Source organism: Copadichromis virginalis, linkage group LG23 (genome assembly GCF_057382275.1).
Source record: "Copadichromis virginalis isolate Kocher_CV1m ecotype Utaka linkage group LG23, C_Virginalis_male_GT1.1, whole genome shotgun sequence".
Lineage (NCBI taxonomy): Eukaryota > Metazoa > Chordata > Actinopteri > Cichliformes > Cichlidae > Copadichromis > Copadichromis virginalis.
The window spans coordinates 40,399,479-40,414,922 of NC_140639.1; the positions used below are offsets into that span (position 1 = coordinate 40,399,479).

The window sequence follows — 15,444 nt, forward strand, 5'->3', positions numbered from 1 at the left end:
CTGGCGCAAAGTGGTCGATAAACAAACAAGAGAGAAAAGCCGATCAGCTGATCATTGATCAGTTTCATGATTGAAGTAGTAACAGGAGAGAGAGGGGGAGAGAATGAGAGAAGAAGAGGCAGCTGTGCAGCAAAGACACAGAATAAATCCAGCTTTGTGTCTTTTTCATTGTAGCTGAAGTCTGGGACAAACTGCTTCCTTTTCACCTCAATACGAAACGCGTAATATTTTCTCTGAATACGAGACGATTCCGTTTTTTACAGGACGGTTGGAAACTCTAATAATTAACCTTATGAATAAAATAAAGTTCAACATCAGTAACATAGCACCCACCCAGCTGTATAGAAACTCCTTCATGCTAGCTAGTACGCAGTACGAAAAAGTCAGCATAACAAAAATAAACTCCACCTAAACTTGGTTTATATCTGACCCAGATAGACTGCAGGGCCCTGTTTCAGGAAGCCGGTTTAGTGGAAAAACTGAGTAAGTATACCCTGAGTTAACGAAAACTCTGGGTTTTCGGTTTCACAAAGCGAGTTCAGCTGCAGCCTGAGTGAGTCACTATGACGACACACTCCGTGAAGCTAACCTGCCCCCTAGCAGGTTTACTACAACTAACCCTGACTGTCTCCGCCCCTTTGTCGGAAACCTGACAGTAGGAAGTGTCGGACATGGCGTGCCACTTCCTTGAAGAGCCAGTAGATCGTGAAGCCCAAATTCTCCGCAGAGCTCACCGCCGGGAGAGAGTGATCAGAGCGCGTTTGGACATTTTATCATTTCCTGATGATTTTCTGTGCGAACGTTACCGTTTCTCAGCACAATCTATAATTTATTTGGATAACATCCTCAGGCCATATATTACGCATGTGACACATCGCGGACATCCTCTCAGTTCATTGCATATTATTTGTATTGCACTTCGGTTTCTTGCAAACGGGAGCTTTCTGTATAATATTGGTGACGCTGAGCACGTTTCCAAGGCTACCGTCTGTCGGGCAGTCAGGAATGTTACAGTTGCACTGAAACGTCTCCTGTACCCGTTTGTGGTGTTCCCCGGTCATAGACCCACAAGATTTATCAAAGAGGGATGCCACAAAATTGCAGGTATCAGGATGACCAAAACTTAATTCATGATGTGGTGATACTTGGACTACTACTTAAATTTTACATTTATTTCCAGGGTTCCCAGGCGTGATTGGCTGTATAGATGGTACTCACATTCCAATCATTGCTCCTTCAGTAAATGAAGGAGACTATGTGAACAGGAAGTCTTTCCACAGCATTAATGTACAGGTACATAGTTCCCTGTAGCATGTCAAACTAACAAATTATTTTATCATAGTAATGGATGCTAATTTGTGTTCTCTGCACTGTGAAGATCATATGTGATGCTGCCAACATTATCACAAATGTGGAAGCCAAGTGGCCAGGCTCTGTCCATGACTCACAAATATTCCGTGAATGTACACTGAGCACAAAATTTGGACATGGTGAGTTGAGAATACTTTAAAATATATAAAGACCAATTGCTTCAGGGACATTTGAACTGAAGTGTACCCTTCTGTCTTAGGAGAGTTCACTGGCTACTTGCTTGGTGATAGGGGGTATCCATGTTTACCCTATTTGCTTACCCCTTACCCTGACCCTGAACCGGGCCCACAGCAGCGATATAATCTGGCTAATTGCAGGACAAGAGCCAGAATTGAAATGACTATCGGAATGCTTAAGGCCCGGTTCCAGTGCCTGCAAAGACTCAGGGTCACCCCAGAAAGGGCATGTGACATTATTGTGGCATGTGTGATTCTTCACAACATTGCCACAATTAGAGGAGAACACTGTCCTTCTGAACCAAACATCAGCAGTGATCCAAACCATGAACATCCTGACCCTCGCACGGACATACAAGATGGAAGAGCAGTCAGAGACACCATATGTCACAATCATTTCTTTTGACCCATCACCTCAACATGTTGAAAGAAGAATAAACAGATTTTTTGTTCAACTGGCTTTATTGGTCGCCTGTATTTCCTGTACACAAAGTATTAAAAGATGTAAACCTCATAAAGTGTCTCTGTTGCTTCCTCCTCTGTAACAGCTGTCAATGTTTCTTCATTATTTTCCTGTAGTAAAGAAATAGACAACATTGCTGTTCTACTGTAAACTCATATAATCTGTGGAGTATTACTCACAACTGCATGTTGGTCTGGCTCAACAGGAGGCTGCACCAGATGCAGTACACCATCACCATCAACTGATAGAATATGAGGTTTATACAGGTCACTTATAACTTACAAGGGACCAAATGGCAATTAACAAACATACCAATCACCTTACACTTCATTGTCATTATGCTCTCAAAGACAACCAAGACTGAGGAAGGCAAAATCAGTCGGAAAATAACTTCACTACAAAATAATTCATTATGGTAAAGAGTTTATCAAATGAATGTGTCGCACTGCAAAGGTGACTGTGAAGAAAGGATGTATGCACATCATGTATTATTTTGAATTTACCCCTTATGTAGGCACTTGTGTCTTGCGGGGTTATTGCCTCAGAGGATGTCCCCGCAGAGATGCCTTCGGCCACAGGGCGCCCACTGTTTTGGCTGAGGGCCAACTGCTCAGCCTCTGTGAGTGGTGGTGGTGGAGGACCCCCACCTGTTTTTCGGGCCTCTGCTTTTTTTCTGTTGGCTATAACGGGCCACATTTGAGCATACAGAGTAAGCAAATATGTACTTGTAATGTGCTCAGATAATTTCAATAAGTGCTTACAGAAAGAAAATTAATGTAGCCTCTAACTGCAATTGATTTACATCGGACAAACAGACCAAGCACTATGGCTCATAATACAATTACACCTTACCTGTTTGGACTATATTTTTATATTTCATTTTTACTTGCTGCCAGGCACGTTTGGGGCCTGTTGGGTTGCACCTGCGCTCACATCACATCACAAAATAAAATGTATAAAATAACAAATAAAATAACATATGATAAAATAACGTGTTAAATGGGTGGAAATCCCTCGATCAATGTTTAAATTAACACTCACGCATTGACTCTGTCGGCTATGTTTTGCCATGCATGCTTTTGCAGCTGTGGCTGTGTTACTTTTTTCCGCGGAATTTGCATGTTATCGGCATATGCTGCCATCAGAATTTCGGCCTCAAGCGCTGTGAAATACATTGACCGCGCCTTCTTTCCCTCCGTCTCCATGGTGACTCGCTTAATCTGTGCTCCGCTTATCAGGGCTTTATGTATCCTCGTCCGCGCGCTTCACTTGGGGTTAAAGCAACTCCGCGTTGACTGAACTAATTGTTATCAGCCTTTCTGAAACGGAATATTCCGAGTTGGACAGTTCAGGGTTACTCAACCGTGAGTGTCGTTTTTCACTCTGAGTTTTCCAAACCGGCTTCCTGAAACAGGGCCCAGGTCATAACTTCTTACCTGAAGTTCAGTTCACCTGACACTCGGACCGGCGGCCACTTCAGGTCTGTCCTCTTGCCTCCCCTTTTCCTCATCCACCTGCTGGCCTCCACCACTTGCTAATGTTACTGAATCTGTGGAAGCTCCGCGAAAGCCACCACACGAAGTAATGAATAACGACCCTATCTAAATCCCAGTAACGATTAACGAGTTCCTGACTTTGGCACAATAACCAGTTACTGTGCTCGTTACCACAATAATAACATAGTTAATGTAACAAGTTACTTAATAACACATTAGTCCCAACACTGGTCATCATTAACTTTAACAGTAAACTTGCTAACTGAGGCCTGTTGTGAAATAATACAGCCAAATCCTAAGTAAAACAAGGGGGTTACTGTGCCATCCCTTCAGAGTCAAAGTTATAGAGTACATTATGATCATGATTAATTCCCAAAGTCTGGTATCTATTACAGTTTGCTGCATTTTGTTGTTTTTTTCCCAGTAGGCCTACCTTTCCACCTCAGCCACTCTGTCTTTTCAGGCAAACATTGATAGTGCCCTGTGTACAGGTTTTTAATAGCTATTTTGTGGACAAAGAAAGATTACAATACAGTATCTGTCTTGGAGGCTGATGCATTTTGACATTTGTTGCTTTCCACAACGAGATTTTGATCAACCCCAAATGCTTTTTGAACACATTAACACTTTTACAATATCCAGTAGCAATCTGTTAAATTCAGTTGCAGTGTATTAGTTGTAAATGGCATATAAATGGCAACATGTAGACTGTTTGCTGCAAACAGCAGTCTTAGGTGTCAAATATATTTTGTATGCCAAGGTATCCACACCTGTAGCACCACTGCATCACTTTACCTCCAATTCCGAGAGAAAACAATCATTCACACGGTCACGATAGATCACTTGTCAGGAAAACAAACATTAAACATTTGAACAAATGACTGGTGTTGCTGTTTTCTTTGGAGGACAGTCCTTCTAACCAGCTAACCATCATATTCAGCTATTTCTTTTTGATTTTCAAGTTTAAGCAGTTACTTCTGAATAGAGCTGCCAGTAAGTAGCATTCAGATGTGACACTTGAAAATTAAAATAGAATAAAGAAGAAGAAATGTCATTATTCTTTTTTTCGGCTTTTGGTAAGACGGACAGCCAAAAGATTGAATCATCGAGCACCTTGAAGTGTACTTTAGTTTGTTTCTGCATGTAGAACTGTCAAACTATTCCATGAAAAAGATCTTCCAGCACTGAAACTGTGTTATTTGTATAATTCTTCTCCACACAAGTCTGTCGTTTAGAACAAAGAATGAAGCACTAAAGAAAAAAGACAATATTATTCACAAACTTGAGTTGATGGAAACATCATCATGTTCATGAAGGACATGTGCAGTGCTTTAAACTACATACATACAGGGAGTGCAGAATTATTAGGCAAGTTGTATTTCTGAGGAATAATTTTATTATTGAACAACAACCATGTTCTCAATGAACCCAAAAAACTCATTAATATCAAAGCTGAATGTTTTTGGAAGTAGTTTTTAGTTTGTTTTTAGTTTTAGCTATTTTAGGAGGATATCTGTGTGTGCAGGTGACTATTACTGTGCATAATTATTAGGCAACTTAACAAAAAACAAATATATACCCATTTCAATTATTTATTTGTACCAGTGAAACCAATATAACATCTCCACATTCACAAATATACATTTCTGACATTCAAAAACAAAACAAAAACAAATCAGCGACCAATATAGCCACCTTTCTGTGCAAGGACACTCAAAAGCCTGCCATCCATGGATTCTGTCAGTGTTTTGATCTGTTCACCATCAACATTGTGTGCAGCAGCAACCACAGCCTCCCAGACACTGTTCAGAGAGGTGTACTGTTTTCCCTCCTTGTAAATCTCACATTTGATGATGGACCACAGGTTCTCAATGGGGTCCAGATCAGGTGAACAAGGTGGCCATGTCATTAGTTTTTCTTCTTTTATACCCTTTCTTGCCAGCCACGCTGTGGAGTACTTGGACGCGTGTGATGGAGCATTGTCCTGCATGAAAATCATGTTTTTCTTAAAGGATGCAGACTTCTTCCTGTACCACTGCTTGAAGAAGGTGTCTTCCAGAAACTGGCAGTAGGACTGGGAGTTGAGCTTGACTCCATCCTCAACCCGAAAAGGCCCCACAAGCTCATCTTTGATGATACCAGCCCAAACCAGTACTCCACCTCCACCTTGCTGGCGTCTGAGTCGGACTGGAGCTCTCTGCCCTTTACCAATCCAGCCACGGGCCCATCCATCTGGCCCATCAAGACTCACTCTCATTTCATCAGTCCATAAAACCTTAGAAAAACCAGTCTTGACGTTTCAGCTTGTGTGTCTTGTTCAGTGGTGGTCGTCTTTCAGCCTTTCTTACCTTGGCCATGTCTCTGAGTATTGCACACCTTGTGCTTTTGGGCACTCCAGTGATGTTGCAGCTCTGAAATATGGCCAAACTGGTGGCAAGTGGCATCTTGGCAGCTGCACGCTTGACTTTTCTCAGTTCATGGGCAGTTATTTTGCGCCTTGGTTTTTCCACACGCTTCTTGCGACCCTGTTGACTATTTTGAATGAAACGCTTGATTGTTCGATGATCACGCTTCAGAAGCTTTACAATTTTGAGACTGCTGCATCCCTCTGCAAGATATCTCACTATTTTTGACTTTTCTGAGCCTGTTAAGTCCTTCTTTTGACCCATTTTGCCAAAGGAAAGGACGTTGCCTAATAATTATGCACACCTGATATAGGGTGTTGATGTCATTAGACCACACCCCTTCTCATTACAGAGATGCACATCACCTAATATGCTTAATTGGTAGTAGGCTTTCGAGCCTATACAGCTTGGAGAAGACAACATGCATGAAGAGGATGATGTGGACAAAATACTCATTTGCCTAATAATTCTGCACTCCCTGTATATGTACAAATGCAGGATTGGCACATGCCTTCTTATCTACCAAACACTGCCTAAATAGCTTTCTCTCTCTAGCTTTGATTATCAGTTTTCTACATGCAATAAACTCTACTGTATATCCTTGATATACAAATACTGTGCACCCTTCCTTATGGTTTATAATTCAACCAAATGTTCATTGCTCAACATAAAAAAAACCCTATAGCTCTGCAGCACCAGGCCTGCAGAGCTATAAGCGGACACCTGTGCCTACTACTTCTGTCCACATTGCTCATTTTGATCCAGTTTTGAGTTCCCTCCCCAGACGCCTTAACGCCCACTCACATCCTGGGCCATCTGACCTCAGGAATTCGCACGATAAGGTGGGGCCAGGTTTCACAATGAGCTCACCCGAAACCCTGGCTGATTGGGACCCACACCCATTTTCACACCTTGGCTCAGGCGATTAGAGAATCATCAGGGGTCCTTTTGTCTCTCTTTGGGGGGATACTCCCACTAGGTTTAAATCTGGGACTCCCCACCATTTGACCTTAGAACTGAAGAAGCTTCTCGGATAAGAGGTGAAACGTCTTCAAGCAACTTAAAGAAGTCCAGACGCTTTTCTTGGCAAGCTCCTTTGACAAGGGGGTTGTTTATTTTCCTCAACCCGTTTGAAGCAGATTTTTTGAAGGATTTTTCCTCTCTTTTAAGGTGATAAAGTTTTTAATAGACATGTTGCGGAAGTCCTCCAAAGTACACATTTCGGCTGTTTTATTCAGTGGCTGCAGTGGCTTAGTGAGCTCAAATAACCTGTCCAAAAGTCATTACCAGAAAAAGAGCTGCTGAAGTTAGCTAGCCGTTGTGCCTAGCATACAATATTGTTCACATTTAAAGTCCTCATTTTTTTATATCTTCATTTGAAGCTTGACTTTCTTACATTGGCCAGTGATCTCATTAACTTAGACTTGCTGCTGCTTAAATTGCTTTTGCTTTACTTTTTTCTAAACTTCACCAACCCTTTTTGATTTGCTAATGTTGTTTTAACTTATTGATATGGATAGCATGCTATGGTGAAACTGCTGTGAAAGCAAAACCAAGCTGGCTTCCATTAGCACACTCGTTGGTAAACATGGTGGTTCGCTGAGTTATAACTGTGGCATAATTTTAGTGTTCAGTCAATCAGTTCTTTTTTGTTAGGGAAAGCCAACATGGCCTGACCTTCTGTGGACATGTGGAGATGCAATACCATGTTTCCCCACTATGTCTAATGCATGACATTCAGAGTCACACGTGTCTGTATCTTCACACACACACACAAATGTACTGTATAAAAGACTGAATGATTATAAATTTCAATAATAAATTCCCCTCTCACTCCTACAGGCGGTCTATCCTTCCGGCCCAGTTCCTCTACCAGAGGCCTGGGAGCTTGAGGGTCCTGTGCAGTATCTTAGCTTTTCCTAGGACTGCACTCTTCTGGACAGAGATCTCCAATGTTGTTCCCGGGATCTGCTGGAACCACTTGTCTAGCTTGGGAGTCACCGCACCTAGTGCTCCGATTACCACGGGGACCACTGTTACCTTCACCCTCCACATCTTCTCAAGCTCTTCTCTGAGCCCTTGGTATTTTTCAAGGTTCTCATGTTCCTTCTTCCTGATGTTGCTGTCATTACAATCACTTCCGGCGCTGCTCCGAGCTGGCAGCCAGTATCAGCAGCTCAAACCTGATCGAGTTATTTTTTCTCTTTTTTTTGTTGTTGTTGTGTTTCTTGTTCTTGTGTTTTTTTATTGTGGACTGTACTACTCCACAATGGAGCTCAGAATTTTATGGACAATCGTGCTTTTTATCACATTTTTTACAGCATCTGTGCCCGGAGAGCGCGTGGAAGTTCGACCGCCCATTGTTTACAGCAGGGATCAGCTGTTAGCCCTCGGGGCCTCCGCTGTTCTGCCTACCGCCGAGTGAGCCAACATCCCCCGCGAGGTGAGGAGGAAGAGACGCGGCACTCGGGCCAGGATCGGGCATCGCAGTAAGGTTAGTAGGTATCGGGCCAGCGATTCTATGGGGAACGTGAGATCGCTCCCTAAAAAAGTTGAAGAACTGGCGCCTCTAACCCGACATCAGAGGAGCTACAGGGAATGCAGCGTAATGTGCTTTACAGAGTTGTGGCTAACCGCGCTAACTCCGGACTCACACATAAACATAGACGGTTTCCATCTGATCCAGGCAGACAGAACAACGGAGAGATGTAAGAAGAGAGGAGGGGGTTTGGCTGTGTTTGTGAACGATAGATGGTGTAACTCTTGGCATTTATCTATCAAAGAGACGCTATGCTGTAAGGACATTGAGCTGCTAGCGGTTAGCATGAGACTGTACTATTTACCGCAAGAGGTTACACACATCATCATGATAGCTGTGTATGTCCTGCCCTCTGCTAACGCTGCAGCAACCTGTGAGGTCCTGCACACTGTAACCAGCAGACACCAAACACAGCACCCTCAGGCCCTTTTCCTGATCTCTGGAGACTTTAATCACATCTCCCTGTCCTCCATTCTCCCCACCTTCACCCAGTATGTCACCTGCCACACCAGAGAAAATAAAACATTGGACTTATTGTATGCTAACACCAAGGAGGCATACAGCTCATCACCTCTCCATCCCCTGGGGGGCTCAGATCACAACCTGGTTCATCTCCAGCCTGTGTATAAAACTCTAGCACACAGAGAATCAGTTGTGAAACGCACAGTTTGGAAATAGTCCCTCAGGGCCTCTTCAGTCTCTACCGACCATTTCCTTTCTACTGTGTGGGATAACCTCTGCAGCCCTTTGAAGGATGACCTAAACAGCATCACAGACTGCATTACGGATTATATGAACTTCTGTGTGGACAACACCGTACCCAGCATAAAGGTACGGTATTTTTCTAACAACAAGCCATGGATAAATCCTGAAATTAAGGCTCTCCTCAAGGAGAAGAAGAGAGTCTTTATATCTGGAGACAAACAGGAGCTGTGAGCTGTCCAGAAGAAGCTGAAGTGGAAGATAAGGCAAGGAAAGGAAAACTACAGGAGGAAGATGGAAGAGCAGCTGCAACAGGACAACATCAGAGGGGTTTGGAACAGCCTGAAGACAATCTCAGGACAAAAACCAACTCCCCCAGGCTGCAGGAGACTTGGGGTGGGTGACCTAAATAAATATTTTAATAGGTTTGATCAACCACCCACCTCTCCCCCAGCATCGTCCCCCCTGCTGCAATCACCCTCATCTTCAGGGACTGCTTGTCTTTCATCTCAGGACTTCACACCTCTCAGCTCCCAGCCATCACACCCACCCCCGGCTTCTGTGAACTCCAATGTACATCCCCTCTCTCCATCTCAGCACTTCAAGTGAGGAATGAGCTTCGCAAGATCAAGGTGCGGAAGGCTGCAGGTCCAGATGGCATCAGCTCCAGGCTCCTGAGGTGCTGTGCAGATGAACTGTGTGGCATCCTAGGATATCTGTTCAACCTGAGCCTGTCGCTGGGGAAAGTTCCACAGCTGTGGAAGACCTCCTGCATGGTACTGGTACCAAAGACCTCCCATCCCAAGGACCTCAGGAGCTACAGGCCGGTAGCCCTGGCATCACATCTGATGAAGACCCTCAAGAGGTTGGTTCTAAACCATCTGCACCCTCTGGTGAAGTCTTCATTGAATCCGTTGCAGTTTGCTTACCAGCCTGGCATCGGGGTGGAGGACGCCATCATCTACCTCCAGCACCGAGCTCTGACTCACCTGGAGAAGCCTGGAAGCACTGTGAGGATCATGTTCTTTGATTTCTCCAGTGCTTTCAACACCATTCAGCCAGACCTCTGAGGGACAAGCTGGAACTATTGGGAGTGGACCACCACATGTCCCAGTGGATTCTGGACAACCTCACAGAACGCTCACAGCATGTGAGGTCACAGGGCTGTGTCTCTGATACACTGGTCTGCAGTACAGGGGCCCCACAGGGAACCGTGCTGGCACTGTTCCTCTTCACCCTCTACACTGCAGACTTCTCCATCAACCCCCCTTGCTGCCACCTACAGAAGTTCTCTGACGACTCTGCTATAGCTGACCTCATCTCAGGTGAGGACAACTCAGAGTACAGACAGTTGACTCTGGACTTTGTGGACTGGTGCCAGCAGAACCACCTGCTGATCAATGCCAGGAAAACCAAGGAGTTGGTGGTGGACTTCCAGAGATGCAGACCTACCACACTGACACCGGTGAACATCCAGGGAGTGGACATTGAGATAGTGGACTCGTATAGGTATCTGGGTGTTCACCTGAATAATAAATTAGACTGGAGCCACAACACTGATGCGCTTTACAGGAAGGGTCACAGGAGACTCTACCTGCTGAGGCGGCGGAGGCCATTTGGAGTCCAGGGAGCGCTTTTAAAGACCTTCTATGACTCTGTGGTGGCATCTGTCATTTTTTACAGTGTTGTATGTTGGAGCAGCAGTTTATCGGCAGCTGAGAGGAAGAGGTTGGATAAACTCATTAGGAAGGCCAGCTCTGTTTTGGGATGCAGTGCAGGTGCTGGGAGACAGAAGGACTCTGGCCAAAATAACATCTCTGATGGACAGAGTCTCCCACCCCATGTATGTAAATGTTGTTGAACTGCAGAGCTCCTTCAGTGACAGACTGCTGCATCCTTGATGCATGAAGGAGCGTTTCCACAGGTCCTTCCTCCCTGCAGCTGTCAGACTGTACAATCAAAACTACTCCCAACAAACATAGAGGTTTACATCAGCACTGTAACTTGCACTATTTTATCATCCGATTCGCACTACAACCAGGGTTTGCCTCTTATCTGTAGTTAATTTTATTTAATTTAATAATGGTACAGTACTTCTTTTTTTGGTAACCATTGTCCTTTATGTAAATATGTAAAAATTGTCTATGTTTCTGTTCTGTGTCTTGTGTACTGTTTGTGTCATGTTTCGGCTGTGTGGCAGGCAGGGATTGGACCCAAACGCAAACTCACGGGGACAGAACTTGAACTCAAAAGCACAGCTTTATTGCTAGAAAATAGAACACAAGCAATACAAAACTAAACTGGGAAAAGCTAATTAAAATGCATACCAGAAGACACAGGGAGAATCACACACAGCATGAGGGAGACTACGACACTGACAAAGAGAAACACAGGGCTTAAATACACAGAGGGATAACGAGGGAATGAGACACAGAAGGAGAGCATAGCTGGGAGTAATCAGGCTGGACGAGACAAGGGAAGCAAAACTAGAAACACTCACATGAGACATGGACCTTCAAAGTAAAACAGGAAACACACTGACTGAACTCTAAACATGCAAACTTAACAGCAACTGAGAAGACAGACTATAGGGACCAGAAACATGGTACAAAGAGGTCACAGTAGACACAACATTGAACACAGGGAAGCCATATTACAAAGCCAAAGAACTAAACCTATGATAACCATAACTGAAATCTAGAGAAACAAGAAACAGTACAACAAAGGACTCAAAACATAATCCATAATATAAAAACACGAGATCTCTTCAAAATAAAACAGGAAACATGAGAGGCAGACATGACAAGACAACAGACATGAAACACACGAAGGGCAAGGGAGACTTCACAGGGGTTGAAAACACAAGGGGGAGCTAATAAGCAAATGAACATAGGAAACCTAATAAGCTTAAACATACACTATAAACATCAAAAGAACTAAAACTCAAAACACTGGGTCATAAGACCCAGGATCGTGACAGTTTGTCTGTGTATGTGTCTTTCTTGCTGCTATTACACCCAAATTTCCCCTTGTGGGACAATTAAAGGATTATTCTATTCTATTCTTCTTCTATTTGGAACCGCTACATCTATCACTACGGCCTTCTTCTTCTATTTGTCTATGTCTGGTTGGTTAGCCACCACCATTTTGTTCGTCTGTATCTGGAAGTCCCACAGGATCTTAGCTCGGTTATTCTCCACCACCCTTGGGGGCGTGTCCCACTTTGACCTTGGGACTTCCAAGGCCATATTCAGCACAGATGTTTGTATACTATGCCGGCCACTTGGTTATGGTGTTCCATGTATGCCCTGCCTGCTAGCATCTTGCACCCTGCTGTTATGTGCTGGATTGTCTCAGGGGCATCTTTACACAGCCTGTACCTGGGGTCTTGACTGGTGTGATAGACCCCAGCCTCTATGGATCTTGTGCTCAGAGCTTGTTCCTGTGCTTCCATGATCAGCGCATATGTGCTCTGTTTCAGTCCAGCTTTGTCCAGCCACTGGTAGGATTTCTGGATGTGAGCCACCTCCTCTATCTGCTGGTGGTACATACCGTGCAGGGGCCTGTCCTTCCATGATGGTTCCTCCTCTTCCTCCTCTTTCTTTGGTTTCTGCTGCCTGAGGTATTCACTGAGCACACGGTCAGTTGGGGCCATCTCTCTGATGTATTTGTGGATGTTTGTTGTCTCATCCTGGACTGTGGTGCTGACACTCATTAGTTGCCGGCCTCCTTCCTTCCACTTAGCATACAGACTAAGGGTGCTGGACTTGGGGTGAAACCCTCCATGCATGGTAAGGAGCTTCCTTGTCTTGATGTCAGTGGCTTCTATCTCCTCCTTTGGCCAGCTTTTTATCCCTAAGGGATACCTGATCACAGGCAGGGTGTAGGTGATAGCCTGGATCTTGTTCTTACCGTTCAGCTGACTCCTGAGGACTTGCCTGACCCTCTGCAGGTACTTGGTGGTTGCAGCTTTCCTAGCAACCTTTTCATGGTTCCCATTTGCCTGTGAGACCCCCAGGTACTTGTAACTGTCCTCAATGTCTGCCATGTTGCCTTCTGGTAGTTCGATCCCCTCAGTTCTGATTACCTTCCCTCTCTTTGTTATCATCTGACTACACTTCTCCAGTCCGAACAACATTCCAATGTCATTGCTGCATATCCTGGTGGTGTGGATCAGTGAATCGATGTCTTGCTCACTCTTGGCCAGTGTTGGGACTAACGCGTTATTAAGTAATGCGTTACAGTAACTACGTTATTATTGTGGTAACGAGCACGGTAACTAGTTATTATGCCAAAATCAGGAACGCGTTACTCGTTACTGGGATTTAGATAGGGTCGTTATTCGTTACTTCGTGTGGTGGCTATCGCGGAGCTTCCACAGATTCAGTAACATTAGCAAGTGGTGGAGGCCAGCAGGTGGATGAGAGAAAGGGGAGACAGGAGGAGAGACCCGAAGCGGCTGCTCGTCCGAGAGTGTCAGGTGAACTGAACTTCAGGTAAGAAGTTATGACCTGCAGTCTATCTGGGTCAGATATAAACCAAGTTTAGGTGGAGTTTATTTTCGTTGTGCTGACTTTTTCGTACTGCGTGCTAGCTAGCATGACGGGGTTTCTATACAGCTGGGTGGTGCTATGTTACTGATGTTGAACTTTATTTTATTCATAAGGTTAATTATTAGAGTTGCCAACCGTTCCCTAAAAAACAGAATCGTCTCATATTCAGAGAAATTATTACGCGTTTCGTATTTAGGTGAAAAGGAACAGTTTGTCCCGGACTTCTGCTACGATGAAAAAGACACAAAGCTGGAGTTATTTTGTGTCTTTGCTGCACAGCTGCCTCTTCTTCTCTCATTCTCTCCTTCCTCCCCTGTTTCTACTTTAATCATGAAACTGATCAATGATCAGATGATCGGCTTTTCCCTCTTGTTTATTTATCGTCTGCTTTGCGCCAGAAAGAGGAAACCACCGGATGTCACGTTAAACAACAGCAGCACGTTTGATCAGCTGTTGTTAGAATTTATTTAATATTACTTTCTAGTATCAGCTGAGGTTTGCTGGAGCCACAGCTGTAAAGCTGCTGGTCATGATATCGGTTTGAATATGTGATGAGAGGGAAACATGAGGATGAAACCAGGAGATGTCCTTACTGAATCATCAGAGCTGAACAGGTGATGGAGAAACAGGTTTACCTTTTAGGTCACATGAATGAGTTGAAGGGAAGTTATGAACTGTTTCTGAGAGACAAATAACACCAGGATCCTTTTCTATGTAGCGGACAGCTGGTAACTGTGCAGGGGCGGATCTAGCAAAGTTTTGCCAGGGGGCCAGATAGGGCATTAACAGGGAAAGGGGGGCACAAAGAAACACTTTTCTTATTCTCATTTAAAATGTCTAGCTTTTAATAAATAATTATCTGAGTCTTACAATAAACACTTGATAGATTGATACATATATATACCATCAAGACAGTGTACATCACTGTCACAACAGTGTTTGTTTTCATTCAAAGGCTTTATGATTTTTCCTATAATGGTGGGCCGGTCTATAGTCAAAATGCTCGGGCTGATTTTTTGTCCCAGTCCAGCCCTGTATGCAGCTCATCTGCAGTCTGGTGTTGCCTACATCTTCCTATTCGGAAGGCAGAATTTCTGAGTTCTGAGTACAATCGAAAGCCCCACGACTGCAGTTTTTGTGTTGGATGTAAAAAGCGCACATGACGCTGTAACATAGGCTAGAATCATGGCGGTGGTCAACGACGGTCCAGGCGTGGGATTTCTCTCGTGGAAATATGCACATTATTTTTTTCTTTGGTAGGTGGCACAGTGCAGCTAGAAGACTGGCACTCTTGCTGGATATCCAGTTAGCAACACATTAACAAGAGAAGTCTGAGTAAAACCAAAGTTACTTTCCCTAGTAACTAGTTACTTTGAAAGTAACGAGTAACTTGAAGTAACTGAGTTACTTTTGATGGAAGTAACTAGTAATGTAACTAAGTTACTAATTTAAAGTAACTTACCCAACACTGCTCTTGGCATACAGCTTGATGTCATCCATGTACAGGAGGTAGCTGCTCCATTCTGTAGTCCGAATCCGTAGCCAGTCTTGTCAATGAGCTCATTGGAGTGCAGTCCTACTTACGAAATACAGGCTACCATACCTTCCACCATGTAAGCATACAGAATGTCCTGAATTTCATGTGTGTATAATATGGAATACATTAGTTCTCCCCTAGTTTCTCCCAGAGCTACAGAAGCAGTCCACCTCCCCGCCTTTATATATTGTTAGCTATGTGT

The 15,444-nt window shown here is 44.1% G+C and overlaps 1 long non-coding RNA gene across 1 annotated transcript; it reads left to right on the plus strand.

Moving 5' to 3' along the window:
- Positions 1-883: 883 nt before the first annotated feature.
- LOC146681626 (uncharacterized) lies at positions 884-2,007 on the plus strand. The gene is made up of 2 exons (XR_014918166.1): positions 884-1,490; positions 1,571-2,007. It is a non-coding gene; the product is annotated as an uncharacterized LOC146681626 (long non-coding RNA).
- Positions 2,008-15,444: the final 13,437 nt, after the last annotated feature.